This window comes from Balaenoptera musculus, chromosome 17 (genome assembly GCF_009873245.2).
Source record: "Balaenoptera musculus isolate JJ_BM4_2016_0621 chromosome 17, mBalMus1.pri.v3, whole genome shotgun sequence".
Lineage (NCBI taxonomy): Eukaryota > Metazoa > Chordata > Mammalia > Artiodactyla > Balaenopteridae > Balaenoptera > Balaenoptera musculus.
The window spans coordinates 28,091,823-28,108,622 of record NC_045801.1 but is presented as its reverse complement, the minus strand read 5'-3'; the positions used below and the strand labels follow the sequence as shown (position 1 = coordinate 28,108,622).

The following is a 16,800-nucleotide window of genomic DNA, read 5'->3' as shown; positions in this document are numbered from 1 at the left end:
ATATATACGCAATAGGACCACTTTCCATGTTTTACACAGTGTGATCCATTTGGGATGGAGCCATATGAGATGATTTCCTTCCAGGGTCAACAATTTAAAACCCCATTTACTTGGGTCTGGGATGGCCCCTGGTGGATCTCAGGTAAAAATGACCCACATGGAGGCCAAATCTAAATGATCACCATCTGCACTGAAGGAGACTAATTTACATGCCCTGTTTTATTTATACTGAGGAATAAGTTCTTTCGCTGATTTGTTCTTGTTTGTTTGCTTTGAATATATCAACCCACAGGATTAAGGATAAGTGAAGAATATTTACAGATCCAGGAACCTCCAGAAGTTGTGGCCCACCTCAAGTGCTGTAAGAAATATACTACTAACTAGTTTCCAAATTGGTTTTAAGGGAAAAAAATTTTAAGGTCTATAAAGACAGATGAGAGAAGCAGACATCTAATATAATTTTGTAGTCTGGAGGTTGTTAAAAAATGATTTTTAATCTATTTTCCTCTCCCTTTACATTACAAGCTTTTTGAGAATATAGGATATAGTTAATAATTGTAAAATGACTCTACTTATAATTCTGAAAAAAGTGTGTATAAGTATCTTTTAAAATAATTTGTATCTTATTTTAAATGACTAAAGAAACTTGCTAAATTAAAGAAAATCTTCTGTTGGGTTGTTAAAATTTTAACAGATTTTTTAATTATAAAAGTAATAATCTTTAATGCAGAAGATGTAGAGTACAGAAACGTACAAAGAAGTAAAAAAAAAAAAAAAAAAGGAGGGGGGGATAATATTTTCCTATAATTGTACTGCCCAGAAAAAATATGTAACTATTCGGCATACTTCTTACTGATTTTTTATACATATGATTTACTTGCTTGCTTGCTCTTCGTTTTGTTAAAATTTCAACATACATTATAGTTTCATCACTCTGTTATCGAAAATTTCTCCCTGGAATTTGTCAGGCTAGAAAGAAAGAAGCTATTAAGACTAACAGTAGCCAACACAAAGGGTTCCCACTGGCCAAAGATGGAATAATTTGAGCATCAAAAAGAATAATAAATGCAAATGACTGATAATCATTGGATATACTTTAAAGATCTATGAGTTAGTTCAAAGTAATACAAAATAAAACTAAAGAAGAAAGGCCCTTTCAACTCCCCCAAAATCCCAACCCACTGAAAATCTTTGGAAGTGACCCAGGGGCCAATTCTTTATATTGAAATTTGGCGATTAAAAGGAAAGAAAGAATTAACATGTATCCTGATTGTAGAAAATGTTACTGGACAAACTGTATTTCAGGATAACTTAAATCGCTCATTGATATTGGGAAGTTCTCCCTTACAGAAGCGTTCTGGTTAATGAAAGTAGATGGAATAGCAGAAAATTAGTACAGTTGACCCTTGAACATGCGGGTTAGGGGTGCCAACCTCCATGCAGTCGAAAACCCACGTGTAACTTGGCAGTGGCCCACCACATAGGTGGTTCCATACCCAAGGATTCAACAAACAGTGGATCACATAGGACTGTGGTATATCGCTATTTTTAAAAATCTGAGTATAAATGGGCCCACACACTTCAAACGCATGTTGTTCAAGGGTCGACTGTATTTTGCAATTATTTATAATGAAATACTTGATTTAGGCAACAAACATAATGGATGAAACCATCAGACAAAAGGCTGATGGAGAGCCTGCAGTAGAGGGATCAAGCCTCACCCATTTGTACCAACTGAGTATTCTTAGCGTCGCTGACAGTGGGGTACCAGACGTTATATACCTTCTGATGGGATGTGAGATGAAGCACACGGCATTCTCCACATTCTTGCCACAAAAAAACTGTCCCTGAATCTAACCAAGCTTTAAAGCTAATGTCCACCTTATAAACTAGATGGAGAACAGTAATGGGTTAAATCAGGGGTTGGCAAACTGCAGCCTGCAGGCCAAATCCTGTCAGCTGCCTGCTTTTGTAAATCAAATGTTATTGGAACACAGCCCAATACTTTACATAGTGTCAACTGTGGTTTTCAAGCACAAAGGTGAATAATTACAACAGAGATCATCTGGCCAGCAAAGCTGAAAATATTTCCTATATGGTCCTTTTCAGAAAAAGTTTGCTGCCTCTGGGTTAAATGACACCATGAGGAAGCAAACAGGCACTTTTGAGACAACTAGGGCGAGTAGTTTCAGTGTTCTCTAGCGTACCAAGGAATTATGTTAAATTCCTTGTTAAATTATGTTAGTAATGAAAATGGCACTGTGATTATGTAAGAAAATGTCCATTTTTTTTAAGAAAGCATGCTGAGGTATGTAGGTAGACATGAAATAACATATGTCTGGATATATGCTTTAAAATGCTTCAGCAAAGTAAAAGAGAAAAGAGAAAAAGGGAGAGATGTAGCAAATATGACAGCATCTTGCTTTTAATCTGGATAAATTGGGCAAGCAGCTTATTGGTGTTCATTGTAGTATTATCTCTTCTTTGGGCATGTTTTTAAAAGTGTCAAAATGTTTTATTTAATTTCTCAAAAACATTATTTTAAATAAGTAACTATTTAAAATAGGAACACAGTGTTTCTAAAAATCAATTCCTTCTTGTAGGGTATTTTAGGATGTTTCCAATTTTCTCACTATTATTGAAATTGCTTTAACACCACATTTTACAGATAAATCTCTTGTCAAAATTTTTATTATCTCATAGAACATATCTCTAAAAATGGATTACTAAGACTTCCGAGAAATCTGAGGCAATTTATATTCCTATTATATTGTATGAGAGTATCCCACTTATTAAATTCCTGCCAATAATGAATACTAGTTTGTCTGCATTTTTGCCAAGTTAATAATGCAAAGTGTATTTCTGATGTTTTAGCTTGCATGTATTTAATTATCAGTGAGGCTTAATGTCCTTCATATGTTTGCTGGCCTTTTATTTTTACACTTATCCTATGTATTGTTCATGTCCTCTGACAACTTTTCTATTAAGGTGTTAAGGAATTCTTATTGATCTGTAAGAAATCCTTATATATGAAAGGCATAGCCCTTTGGCATATTTCACCAAGTTTGTTTGCTTTTAGTTTATAATGTTTTTGACAACCAACCTTTTCTAATTTCTAGTTGTCAAATCTCTCCATATTTTCCTTTGTGATGTCTTCCAATGCTTTAATGCTTAGAATGTCCTTCTTATTAACTCCAAGATCAATTAACTATTACCTACACTTTCTTCTAGATTTTTATAATTTCAGTTTTTATTATATCAAATTCATCTGGAATTCATTTTAAAATGCAGTGTAAGGTTAGATGTTAACTGTACTATTATTATTATTTTCTTAATTTTTAGGAAATTTATCCTTTCCATATTACTTTGAAATGCTTTTCTGATAAAATTTTGAAAGCAATGAATATTTTTTGCAAAGTGAATATATATATACACACACATATATACATTTGTATATATATATATATTTTAATCCACATTTTAAAATATTAGGATTGCCCAAAGTGTGTGTGTGTGTGTGTGTGTCATATAATTTCCTGATATTTAACTAAAGTGTCTAACAACCAGTGCCATCCAACACATTTGGTGGCAATTATGATGACCAAGTTCCTACTTCAACTTCCTTGTAACCTAAAGATTACATATAAAATATTTCTTCAAAGTCCAAGAAACATCTCTAGAACTTCTGGTTCACTTCTGAATTTAGATCTCAGAGCTCATTTGTTTTCCAAAATGCTGAACTAAACAATTCCAAAAGACATACTTAAAAATAACATCAGGCGGAAGAAAACGTGGTTTTGTGCCATAATGTCTTGAAACATTCAGTTACGGTTTGATGCTGTTCAATGTTCAGTTGCATAATTTGGAGGAAGAATCATTTCTATTTTAAGGAAACATTACTTTAAACTATATAGAAATCTAGTTGATTCTCATGAATGACAAAAGTGTTTACAGACTATTTATTCATCCATTCAACAAATATTTACTGAGTATCTACTACGTGCCAGACACTGTTATAGGTGTTACTAGTCTTACTGCTCCAGACACTGACATTTTTTAAGATAGTCCAATGGAGACAGATAAAATGTCATAGCCTAAACTCATGGTTAATCTGAACCCTGTGAAATTCTTACTACAAACCATTCAATGCTCTGAAAGGATGTAGGTAGGTAAGAAAAGTAACATTTATTAAGTAGCTATCATGTGGCAAGGATACTAATTTTTATCATATAATTTTAATAATATCTCATTTTTATAGGTGGAAAAACTGAGGCTCAGAGAGGTTAACAAATCCAGCCACACAGCTACTAAGGTATGGACCCAAAGATTCAAACTCAGGTTTGTCTGACTGTAAAGTCCTTGTTTTTCTCACCACCACAAGCTAACTGTTTTCTAAATTTTCCTACCTATGTTTGCTCCAAGAGGAGACAGCAGAAATTCTGGGAATGCTCAAATTAAAAACAGACAAAGGGGGCTTCCCTGGTGGCGCAGTGGTTGAGAATCTGCCTGCCAATGCAGGGCACACGGGTTCGAGCCCTGGTCTGGGAAGATCCCACATGCCATGGAGCAACTGGGCCCGTGAGCCACAATTACTGACCCTGCGCGTCTGGAGCCTGTGCTCCGCAACAAGAGAGGCCGCGATGGTGAGAGGCCCGCGCACCGCGATGAAGAGTGGTCCCCACTTGCCGCAACTAGAGAAAGCCCTCGCACAGAAACGAAGACTCAACACAGTCATAAATAAATAAATAAATATAAGCAGTCATTTACATTAAAAAAAAAAAAAAAAAACAGACAAAGGAAGCTGTTAGAAAGAAGCCATCCCATCATAAACAGACCACAAAATTTGAGGCAAAAAACTCTAGTTGTTTCCAGTTTTTGCTTCAACACAGTAACCATTTAATGCGTGCAGTTCAGATAATTTTGCATTCTAGGCTTTCAGTAGCAAAATTTGAACTTCTATTCCTTCACCTAATTTTAGCATCTTTTCAGAGTGAGAATTCACAAGTCTACAAGTCTCCACACTAATTTTGCTTCAGTATTATACAATGTGACACTACACAATTGCCAGTGTTGAAATGTAAGAATCTCATTCATCCATCCATCCATCCATCCTTCCCACAAATGATTACTGATTTCCTATTGTGTGCCAGATAGTCTTCAAGATATTAGAAATGTAATGATGACCAAGACTCTAAGATCCTTGTCCTCAAGGAGTTCACATTCTAGTGGTGGAGACAGTTAATGAAGAAGTAAAAAAACACATAGAGAAGAAATTTTGATTGTGATGTACTGTTAATGAAACAAACTGGGTGATATTATAGACTAGCTGGGTGGGAGGTCAGAAGGTACTTCATTAGACAGGTTGTCATGGAAGGTTCTGAAGAGGTAATTTGAATTGAGACCAAAAAAATGAGTAGGAACCAATCCTGGAAAAGGCAGGGAAGAGAAAAGTCCAGGAAGAGGGAACAAGGAGTTTGGTGAACTGAGGAAACTGAGAAGAGGCCCGGAAAGCTGAGGGCAGAGAAGAATTGATGATGAGGCTGAAGGCAGGTGGAAGTCCGAGCATGTGCAGGATTATAGGCAGGAAACCTACATTAATCTCCAGTGCAATGGAAGCCATCATGTGCATTAAGCAGGAGATGACCATGATTGGTCTGTGGAGAACAGACTGAATTAGTGATGTTATGTCTTGCTAATATTTATTGAGTGCCTACTAAGTACCAGGTATGTTTAGAATACTAAACACTTAATGTATTTAATTAACTTAATCTTTTTGAGACAGGCACTAATAAGATAGGCATACAAAACCAGCACTAGAGTTTAAGCCACCTCCCTGAGGCTACAGTAAGCCGTGGATATGAATCCAAAGAGGCTAACTGCAGAGGCTCCTTCTTAACCCCTATGCTGTGTGGCCCCTTTAGGAATGAAGGCTTAGAAGCAATAAACCCACGTGAAGACCTCTGTCATAGTAGAAATGAGAGATGACAGTGGTTTGGGGTGGTAGTAGTAAAAATTGAGAAAAGGAGATGGATTGGGGATACATTTTGGAAACATAATTGGAAGCATTAAGATATGACAATGAAAAGTAGGAAGTGGTCAAGAATACCTTCTAGGTTCTTTGCTTAAGCAATGGAGAATATGGTGGTCACTTCTGAGTTTGGAGAAAAATGGGTTTATGAGTTTGTGGGGGGTGAAATTAAGAATTCTGGTTTTGATACGTTAAATCTGAGACACAAATTAACCAGGACGCTGGAGATATCAAGGAGGCAGTTGGATATGTGAGCCTAAAGCTCGGAGGAGAGGTCGGGTCGGGGAGCATCACCATCCTACAAGTGAGGAATTTAAAGATTTGAGCCCTTGGGGAGGGCAGGAAGAGAGGAGGGCTGAAGACTGAGGCACCTGACCCTGTAAGGGGGGAAGGGATGGGCTGGAGCTAACAAAGACTCTCAGGGGGTGGGACCTCAGGAGCCAAGGAGGAAAATCTTTCCTAAGAAAGAAGCTTGTTCAACCGTGTTGAGTGCTGCTGGGAAATCAAGGAAAATGAGGACAGACAAGAGGATGTCAGATTCGCCAACGTGATCACTCACGTGCTTGACAAGGGCAAATTAAGGAGATAGGATTTTGGAGAAGTTTTGCTTGTGAAGAGGAGCGGGGAAATAAGATGGCAGGTGCAAGGTGATGAGGGGCCAAAGGGAACTTAGTTTCTCTGAAGGATGTGTAAACGCGAGCGTATGTGTGTGCCGATGGAGGTGAGCTTGTTAAAGTAATTGGAACGAAGCACCTCCACGAAGACATGCAACAACCTACGTCTGTAAAAACCAAGTGGAGAACTGAGAAATTATTTAATGAACGTTTCCCTGGTTTCTTGGAGACAAAATAATCATTTCCCATATAAACATTCCCGGGATTTCTGAGCTATTTTGGAGCCTTGAGTGCTCCCATAAAAGTCATTCTGGTGCAGCACTCGGCAGCAAAGGAGCACGTGAAGTGAAGTGAGGTGAGGCAAGTCCACTTCTTCACAGGACTCGTGCTTTCTCTCAAACAAGGGCCTCTACTTGGTTTTCTACCAAGCGCCAAGTTGTCTGATTTGTATGAGCAACCACAGGAGGAATTTGGAGGGGTAAATATCTTGGTCCAAATAGTCAATGTAGTATAATGACACATTATCTAGGAGTTTTGGTGAGGGAGCAGCCGATGCTGAAACTGGGAACCAGCGTGGCTCAGTCACTGCCAGGAGACAGGTGAGCCCCAGCAGGGGGGGTGGGGAATTCTTCTGTCTCGCAGGCTTTTATTTCTCCTGTTCTTTCTTTCACAGGGTTATGATCTTTCCAAAACAGGGATGTTACTAATACTTCTGATCTTCCCTCTTCTTAGTAATATGAGTTTATTTGCAGTTTCTAAGCCATACCTTTATAAAGATTTGTTTTTTTTTTAAGGTTCCTCGTTGGGAGAAGATAGAGAGGGAGAAGGGGAGAGGGAGGGAGGCGAGCTGGAAGGTAGGAAGGAAAGAATAGAGACACAGAGACAGACACTAAGAAGCTATCTCTTGATCTCTTGAGAACCTTGTAAGAAGGAAACTGCAAACCACTCTTAGGACACCTGAATTACAGTGAGCTCTTTTGCAGCAATGTAAATCCTTTCCCCCTTCCTTCTATTTTTTCTCACATTGAGAATTTGAAGATAGTGCTTGTCAAGATGGAGTAAGGCATAAAAATGGAGAAATGTTAAAGAACAATAAGGAAAAAACAATGCTTATTATACAGTTTGTGTAATTGCTACATGTCAATTTTTTTCTATTTGGAAAAAAAGAAATTGCTTTAAGGAATATATGTGAAGCATGGTATTTACTTCACTTTAAAGAAAAGGTACAAAGAAAGAAAAGGGAGAGAGAAAGAAATATGCTCAGGAACAAGTTATTTCCAGTGACATTCACAAAATGAAATTCTGAATTTTGAAAGTTAGCCTCAGAGATGAAAGGTCCATCCACAGAAGAATGGCTGAATAAATGAAGGCCCTCCAAACAGTGGAATACGAGCTGCCATTACAATGAATGGGGGCACTTCTATGTACTGACAAGCAGTGACAGGTGCAGGGACTGCCCGGAATGCACATTCCTGGAGGTCAGGAGTCCTGTCAGGGTTGTTCATCCGTCTAGTTCAGCTCCTCGGATAGCACCTTGCCCACAACAGGCGTTCAGTAAATATTTACTTCAATAAACAGAAAGGGTCACGGGTCAGTACAGCATGATCTCACTTCGGCAAAAAGCAAAACAAGATAAATCCTATAAATGTGATTACATCCACTCTGACATATGTGTTTGCACATGGTTATTAGTTTTGAGTTGAAAACATATAATAATTAGCATTAAGGAAAAGATAATCCTCACAAACACCTCAGAATAAATAGAAGGGCAGGTTAAGGTCCACAGGGTCTCAAGAATTCTGAGAATTGGGTCGGCGTCTAAGATGAATCCTACCTTCAGGGACCCCCACACTACAGAGGAGAGAATAAGACGGAGCCAGCCAGGAAAGAGGAGGCATCCTGTGAAAATTCACACGGAGCGGGGCAAAGTTGAAGGATGGGTTTCTAGGGGATGGGGGTGAGTGCTGGGCAAGCCCCCATGATGGGCCCTGGGAAGTTTGGTTTGGGTTCCCTCAAAAGAGGGGGCAGGCAGCCCAACACGACTGGCTTCCTGGAGCCAGAGCAGGGTAACCCGGGCAGCGAGTGGAGGGCGGGCGCCACGACCATCCAGCAATGCGCAGAGCAGCTGGGCAGGATCTCGGCTCTGGCAGAGGAGGGGCTGGACTGGGTCTCCAAAGCAGGAGATGCCACAGTCCAAGCCCGACAGCAGCGGAGGTTTAGGGCGGTTACTGTGAGCAGGCACCAGCGAAGCCACCTTACAATACAGGCACGCCCAGCAGCCTTGTGGACCCCAAGTGCACGCATCTCCCCTGGGGTTTCTCCGAGTAAAATCCACCTGGGCGGTGCGGCGGGGTGGTGGCCAGGGTCAGGTTGAGTCCTGGGAAACGTGGGTATGTGGCTTTGTGCTGAATTCCTTCTTGACTCTAAACTGGGCTGCTGTTAATCTAGATGAAGCGGGTGCCATTTACTGAGATGGGAATTTGGGGGGGATGAAGAGGTGAAGACAAAGAATCCACCGTAAGATTTGGTGGAGGGCACTTCAGTGGAATAGGAGGAGGAAAGCCTGATTGCAGTTGAATAAACAGAGCTCAGGCATCACTTCCTCCAGAAAGCTTTGCTGATACCCAAACCTTCCAGTTCTCCCACCACCAGACACACAAAGCGTGTGCACACCTCACACACTCATATACACTCATACACATGTATATCACTCATGACATATCCACACACACACACCAATCACACACACACATGCACCTCACACACACATCTCACACTTACATATACACACAAAAAAGTAAACAAATAAAAAATAAACCGGGCTTCTGTTTTTCTCCTGGCTTCCAAGTACCAGCTCTTGAGTGGGGCATTTTCCGATTTTCTTAGCAAGAGAGCTCTCTTCTAGCTACCACAGCACTGGAGGCGTGGTCCTGTTACACAAATGACTCTTTGACATTTAGAGACGCTGAACTCCTCTGGATAGGAATGTTTCCTTCATTGAATAAACCTATTACATTGAGTACTGGGTACCGTTCTAGTTGTTTTACTTCCCCAGCAACTAAGTATCCTGCTCTCGATGCATTAACTGAATGAAAATATTTCACTTGTCCTGTTCTCCTAATTATACCTTCTACCAAATTCCAATAAATACTCATTAAAAACTGCTGTGTGTCAGGTATAGTGCAAGGAACTATAGTGTTCCTGCCTTCATGGAGCTTACAGTCTACTGGAGAGTCAGGTAACTAAATATGAAAATTTCAAACCAGGTCACGTGGTCTGATAGAGGAAGCATAAAGAAGAAGCACCTAACCTAGACTGTGAAATGTATCCTTCAGCTACCTACCCTGACCTATGAATAAACTTACCTATATTCACGTGACTCAGGCCTTTCTCTTCTTCCCATATGTGTCTTTCTTGGTCTACCTTGGTCTTATTACAAAGTTATCACTTCTCTACTATTTTCAATCTCTCTCTCTCTTTTTTCTTGTCTATTTTCCCTCAGCCTAAAAACTTTATCAAAATGTCTGTGATTTGATAAACACCCTATCTTTAAATGCAACACTTGTTTTTATTCTATTTTCTCTTTCCCATCCCTGTTAAGCTTTTAAAAAAGGTTGTTTACACCCTATTTTGTACCTCCCATTCACATCTCAGCCTGGTGCAATCTGGAGTCCATCCCCACAGTTTTCTGGGACTGTTTCTGCCTAAGATCCCTGATAACCTACTGGTCTCATCCTTGAGCACTTTTACATACACACCTTACTTACTCTTGCTGCGACCAACATCTGAACCCGTTGGCTGCTTTCTTCTGGGAACGCACTTGTCCTTTGGGATTGGATACACGGTCACTCCTGGCTCACCTCCTCCCCCTCTATTGCTTGTTCTCAGATGCCTCGGTGTCCTTTTTCTGCGTCCTCTCGTTTTATCTCAGAGTTCTAGCCAGGGTCCTCTAACCTTCTTCCTCCATGTTCTCCCCTTTGGTAATAACAGCCATCCCCCATATTTAGAAAGTTTGCTTTACAAAAAAAGTTTGCTTTACACTTTCAGGAAAGACCTACATTCGCATTGTTTTCGATAACCGAAAGAAATCTGAAGAGAATGTTTGCTTTTATGAAAAAACGCAAATATCGAAAATAGCATTCAGCATCTGTTTTGTATCGATCTGTTGTAGAGGTAGCGTGCAGCCCGAGCAGTGAGCGTGGCTGCAGAGCTGGTCCTCCAGGAACTACACTCGGCATCTCAGCATCAAGCTGCCAGAGCTTTGAACTGTGTCTGTTGCGTCTGTGCTTTACCTTATTTTGGGCATCCGTTAGCAAGACGTGTCCTACGGTGACTGCTTCTTCGCTCTGTGCCATTTCTGCTTACAAAAGGTTTCCTAGGATGTTCTACTTTAAGATAGTGGGGCAACCTGTATCATCAAGTCCCTTCACTTCTGCTACCAACATCTCTGACTTCTCTTCACAGCTCCAGACCTTTATCTCAAATGCAACAAAGCCTAATCTGAGCTCATTCACCAGACTCATCCATCTCCCCAGTCCTGCTCCTCCATTTGGGTTCATCCAGTGGAAATTTAGACACCATTCCACTTGTAATTGGTGATTCAGACACGTATGTTCTGGGGCCAACCCTCACACATATTATTTTATCATTTTTCACTTAGACTGTCACCACAATGGCCTTCAGACCAGGCGGGCTCCTCCCCATCATTCCCTGTTTCCTCCTATCCGCTCTCCAACATGTAATTAGAAAGATTTTTCTAAATTATAAATCTAGTCATAAACCAGACAACCCTTCCCTGCTGAAAGCCCTTCATTGGTTCTGGAAGATGTTTAGCAATTGCAGAATGGCAGCCCGTGAGCCACATCCAACTACTTATGCGTGCTATTTGGCCCAGATAGTAAGAAAAAAAAAAGTTGAATTTTAAGAATTCTGAATATTGTTAGAAGGGGCACACACTGTCCAGTTCTAGACTCTAATTCTATTGTCATCTATCCAGGTGGCCTCACTCTTTACGTTACTGGTGCAGTTCCTGTATAGACCCTGGATCTCAGGGGTCAAGTTTTTCACACAGCAAACAAAGCCGTTCCTGACCTGGCCCTGCCCACCTTTCTGATCTCATTTCATGCTTTTAACTCAGGTCTGCTGATGCCAAGGCTCATGTTTATCTACTACACCACACTAATGAATGCTACTTCTTTGAACCCTTGGGCTTATGAAATGTGAGAGGCCAATGCAGATAATAAATGGAGCAACAAACTCAAATGACAAGGAAGGAGTATGTGTGGAGTGGGTGTGGGTAAAAGGGACCAGACACAAAATCAGTGAGATAAAGTCAGTTGTGTGGGAAACACATCCAAAGATGTGTCATCCCATTTATTTTGGTGTCAGGGTTAAGGCAGTAAAATAATTGATTTTTCCAATCCCTGTGTTTTATTCATCTTTGTAGCCTTAGCCTGAGCCTTAGCAGGCACTGAATAGATGCTTATTGGGTAATACATTTTTGTGGACATTTGCAAGAAGCTGAATGTCCTGCTACTCCCAGACCTCAGTTTCTCTTTTTTCCATCTCTCTCAGTATACCTACTGGGTGTTCAGGGTACATTCATGTTGTACCCAGGACATCTGCTTTCAGTATACCCCAGATAATCCTAATACCAAAGTAAGTAAATGAAAAAGAATTAAAAGTATGGCTAGAGATAGTAAATCCAGAGAGAGGATTCCATAGGAAAATAAAGGAAGGAAATGCTTTCTCCTCCCTTTTGCTTTTCTACCACTTGAACACAAGTTAAACCCATTATGTAGACATAAATAATATTATTGCTAAGACTAATGACATGGGAATTGTAAATATAGAGTGAGAAGCTATAATTTCCAGGGAATGTGGAAGCATTTTCCTTGCCTCATGCTATGGGTTTAAACAGCTTGGCTGGCCACCACTTCTGCCATCTTTGATCCTTGTTCATCTTGGGATGCCACTGGGGCATACCCCTCCCATCCCTCATACAAAAATCCCCAAACACATACAGAACACAAAGCATGAGGCTCAGACTTCAGCAGGCATTAAGAGTCATCCAGAAAGCCTATAAGATACGGATTCCTGGGCCCTCCCATCCTGAGATAATAGGCTCGGGTGGTGCCAAGGCATCTGCATTTTAAACAAGTTTTCCTGGGGATTCAAAAGCAGACAAACAAAATTTCTCGGAAATTGAGAAACAATGTCATAAACATGAGTATTGTACAACATAAAAAATTTTCACGTTAAGTACCATGATTTTCTCTCAGGCATGGTCCAATTCCAACATGATTATCTTTTACTGTTCCCATTGCTAAGTAATTTTTTCATTAAATGTCAAAAATTTTGCTCTTGTCCCCCTGATTGCAGTTATCACGTCCTCAAAGAAACATTGTCCGTGTGCCCTTCATTTGTAACCTATTTCATTGGGTACTTATTTCTGACACTGAGGCAGCTAAGCACTTGAAATATATATTATGCAACAGTGCCTAGGTCCCACGCTCATTAAAATGATACTAAATTCTTAGGGTTTTTGTTTTTTTTCTTCACAGCATGTTGGCAGTCATTCCCTTATAGTGTAATTCAGTATTGCAGCTCACTCCAATCAGTTCATCTCAATTCTGATCATTACGTTCAAAGGCTTACTCTATCCAGATGCCAAGTTTCCTCAACTGGACAAAAGCATAGCAGAAATATTTCTGTTTGGCAAGGCCAGGCAAATTTTTGGAGGCATTATCATGCCGCGGCAGGGCACTAGTCAGGTTATAATTTGCAGTTAATTGTTCTTCCCACAAACAGCAATAGTGATTACCTCTAGGTCACTGGCACTCAAAGAAGGATTCCTCCTCAGCCACTGTAACCACCAAAGTACTTTCTGCAAACACCCTACTCAGGATTAGACTGCGAAGAATCTTGGATTCTGTCTGTTCAGTTGATTGATCTGGTACATGTTTCTTAATGGGTTAAGTCATAAACTTGACTGTGCATGTGCGTGCACATTAGAAACATGGCTATAACTCAGGGAAATCACTGGTCTCCCATAAAACCATCAGTGCACTATATGCACCATTTCCCCCACCTGCCATGTTTACAAGGCACCCCAAGGAGAACTAGCCTAAAACCCAGCGATCCATCTGCCTCTTAGTTCTAAGGGGTAATTATTGCCTCATCTGAGCAAAGAGAAATGTATGTCATGCTGCTAACCACGTCAGGTGACTGCTGTATGTGACTGACTTGCCCAGGTCATTAGCTTTTCTAATAGAGGCTGGAGTTGTGGCACAACGACAAACACACAAACACAATGCACTACCAACAAAAAATGGGGAGAAAAATGCACAGAGACCTAGATTCAATGGGCCACACCCAGAACACAAATCACAAATAGGGGTTTTATCACTTCTTGTGGGCATGTTAAAACAGGAAACATGGGGAGGGGGAGTGAGAGGGAAGAAAGATAGGGTGATTTGACGCCAAAATATTGGTTAAAAAAAAAAACTGACTAAAAATAAAAGAGAGGACATGAAAGCAGGGTTTGTTTGTTCTTTTTCTATTAACTTACTATTAACTGTACTTCCTTATGTATTCTTTTTCTTTTTCTAAGAAAGCATTAGTTAACATTCATTAAGAACATACAATGTTTTCCTTGCCATGCACACAAAATAGGACCTGGTCTCTAATACAATATAAGCTTAACTGTGCCCACCTGAGGTCATAGTGACTAAGACCCAGTACAAGTTGTAAGGAATAGACTCTTTTAACAGGAGAATGACGTCCAAGTGCAAAATGACATGTGCTGATGAAATGCACAAAACACATGCATCTCTTCAGAGCAATTCTGCTAATAAGAAGCTATTAAAAGAAAAGCTCTGGGGACACGCCCTCAACGAATTGCAAAAGGTCACATACAGCTTCTTCCCTCTGAAATGAGATAGAGACAACATACAAATTAGCACACAGAATATCAAATCATTAAATGTTCCTCTCAAGGCTCCTGTGGGAAGGAAAGGGAGAAGGCAGTGGAGGGAGGGAGGGAAAAGGAGGTAAAAAAACGGACAGGTCACTCTGAAAATAGCATCTGGGCTTTTAATTTCACAGATCAGTAAAAATTAAAGGAAAAACAAGAGGGTGAGGGTGGAAGACATTTCAACATAGAGTTATCATTTATTTTGCTGAAGTACAACTCCAACCACTGTTTGGATTTTTTTGTTATAATACAAATGATAGGAAAGCCAGTCTCTCAAAATGAAGGATAGTCCTTTATGATAATTAAAGTTAACTTTATGTAAACTCAATGAATTATCCTTCTTTTAAAAACTGAATATCTTAGGACATTTGATGCTCTTCACAATTAATGCAGCCTTTGATACAGATTTAGGGAAAGACTCCAGTTTGCAGTTTTAAAACTGTAATTTTCAAATTAAATTGCACTGTGTTTGAGTAACATCTTTGCCTCTAATTTCACTATCAGATTGTAAGAACCCCTCTAACTCTTCATGCCCTCTTTCACATTAGTGAATGTGATGATTTATAAAGAAAACAAACGAATGCACAACAATCACAGTAAGGTTATGAAGTTACAGCAGCAACAGACATCTCTAAATTATCTGAGTTTCATTCTAGCAGAGGATGGTAGTTTTAAGATTTGCATGTACCTTGGTCTCTGACCTAACTGCCATGATAACCAACATGTATTGCAGCTTCAGTGTTGAAGTGGCTGGACTAAAACGAGCTATTTCCCCCTGCTGGTTGGACATGTTTTACAGTCTTTACCTCACTGCCTGCAGCTTTAATACTCCCCATAGTACTAAACCCATTTATTTCCCATCCACCAACTGACCTTCTAAAGCATCATTAACATGCCCCCCAAAGACCTTGCTCCTGTCAATTTTAGTCAGCACAGCACTCAAAAGCCGTCACGGGGCTTTACCAGGGCTCTTAGGAAAGGAAAGCAAAGAACGAAAAGGCATCAACCCAAACCTTGGGGAATAGCCAAGCAGGAAGATGAGACCCAGGAACAGAGGGAGTCCTATCTGGAGGCAGGATTCAAGGCTGAAGATCGAAAGGTAGGTTTATAGACACCCATCATTAGATGCTTCTGCCACTCAATTCTCAACTAGTTAATGGCAGAAGGATCAATATCTACTTTCAGTTTTCATGTACAGCATTATGGCCTTAGTGGGAGACAGGTCTCCTGGGAAGGAGGGTTGATCCAGGAAATAGGTCTTGGAAAGAATGATTCATGGCCAAAATTAACAATTTTATTTGTTTGCCAAATATATTTTCTAAGATCTATTTGGGGATTTTTATTTTGTTTTGACCAACTTTTTCTTTTTTGCTGGTAACACTGCTCACCGTGAAGTCAGTCAGAGAGAGAATGATTATGTGGAGAGAATTTCAGGAATAAATATGGAATTGCGTTATGTAAACAAAGCCGTGTCAGTGTGAAATGATAGTCCCCTGGGTTCATCCACATTCAACTAGAGTGATTCCTGAACTCCAAAATGGAGTGAAAGTAAACAGCATTACATTCTGCAAATACGACTCCAGGTTCTAGGAATCTTAACTGCTCCAGCAGTTTTCCTTTTTTTTTCTTTCTGGGAGAGTGTCAAGCAAACCATCAGTGGGTTTCCATTTTACAATGGATTCAGCAACACGTTTTAAAATATAATACTTCGATAGAATTTTTTCAAAACCAAGTAGAGAATCTGAAGCATTGTAGAGAAAAAAATATAAAAATAAGCAGCACAGTATTTCTAATATACAACTTATGCATTGGGTGGAATTATTTTGTGGAAGTATATAATAAATCTAAAGCTACACTTTTAAAATCCCTGAAAATGTAATCACCAATACTAAATACAATGGAATATTGTATCCTGCTAAATTAGGGCATTAATCATAGCACCTTGATTCATGTCACTTTTCATGCATGTGTTAACCTTCAAATTACATTTTCCCTAGATAAATTCTAAAAATTATCCTCTGTGAAACATTCTTCATGAATCATAAGACAGTCACTCCTTTAAATTTTACCCAAATTCCTAATACTTCTCAAAGAATACAAGTCCTTCTAAGTCATGTGCTTCAATCTGCATAATAGGCTCTGTCAAGAGGTAACGGTGGCACCTCCAGGAAGAGATTTATGCC

At 39.8% G+C, this 16,800-nt stretch overlaps 1 protein-coding gene across 8 annotated transcripts in view; it reads right to left on the bottom strand.

The window, feature by feature from the left end:
• SYBU (syntabulin) overlaps positions 1–16,800 on the bottom strand; it is a 109,606-nt gene that overhangs the window by 53,330 nt on the left and 39,476 nt on the right. The window lies entirely within an intron of this gene.